The sequence below is a fragment of the Rutidosis leptorrhynchoides genome, chromosome 10 (genome assembly GCF_046630445.1).
Source record: "Rutidosis leptorrhynchoides isolate AG116_Rl617_1_P2 chromosome 10, CSIRO_AGI_Rlap_v1, whole genome shotgun sequence".
Lineage (NCBI taxonomy): Eukaryota > Viridiplantae > Streptophyta > Magnoliopsida > Asterales > Asteraceae > Rutidosis > Rutidosis leptorrhynchoides.
Genome location: NC_092342.1, coordinates 55,353,450 through 55,354,424, shown reverse-complemented (window position 1 = coordinate 55,354,424; position 975 = coordinate 55,353,450). Strand labels below are relative to the sequence as shown.

At 42.9% G+C, this 975-nt stretch overlaps 1 non-coding gene across 1 annotated transcript; it reads right to left on the bottom strand.

The window, feature by feature from the left end:
- Positions 1-277: 277 nt before the first annotated feature.
- On the bottom strand, positions 278-384 carry LOC139873766 (small nucleolar RNA R71). Its single transcript, XR_011767489.1, has one exon. It is a non-coding gene; the product is annotated as a small nucleolar RNA R71 (small nucleolar RNA).
- Positions 385-975: the final 591 nt, after the last annotated feature.

Here is a 975-nt window from a genome sequence, read left to right as displayed (position 1 = left end):
AAAACATCACATCATCCAGCTCATTCAGAACAGCTGTCAGTTTCATGGATTACCGAATGACGATCCTAGTTCTCACCTTGATAAATTTATATGTCTTTCGAACTCCTACAAGCGGCCAGGGATAGGACAAGATATAGTCCGGCTATACTTGTTCCCCTATTCTCTCACTCATCATGCTCAAACCTGGTTCGAAGGACTGGAAAAAGATTTCATCACGTCATGGACGGAGATGGCTACTAAATTCTTAACCTAATATTTTCCTCCTTCTAAACAAACTAAGCTGAAGAATGACATCATTAACTTCAAACAAAGTTATGATGAATCTCTTTACACTGCATGGGAGCGATTCAAAACCCTACTGAAGAAATGCCCTAATCACCAGCTAGAACAGTCAGCCCAAATCTGTACCTTCTACAATGGTTTTACGGTAAATCATAGGACAACGATCGATGCAGCAGCTCAAGGGAATCTGATGAACCAAACCGTAGACGAAGCATGGGAGTTGCTCGAGAACATGAAAATGCATCATCATGACTGGAATAGTGGTGAAACAACTTCATCATCTGCCCCACTCTCTGCACTCAACAATCAAACGGAGGCCATCAAATCCCTCACAGATAAGATGGAATCTCTTGCTAAACAACTCGAAGAATTGAAGATGCTGCCACAACAGGTCAACCAAGCTCAGGCTTGTGTAAATTGACCCAATCCGCAACCCACTGAAGAATATCAAGTTAAGTACGAAAACCCCGACGGATCGGTCTGTTACGTTCAATACCCAGCTCATTCACCAAATTCCGGATTCAATCAACAACCTAGGGTTAATCAATTTCAGCGAAGCAATTAACCTTTCCGCTATCGCTATCCACCTTTCCCTGCTCAACAATCTCAATTGACCTACGATCAACCACTTCCACTCACTGGTACCCCAGTTGAGGAAAATTCCCCTACCACCCAGATTACGAAAGCAACTAA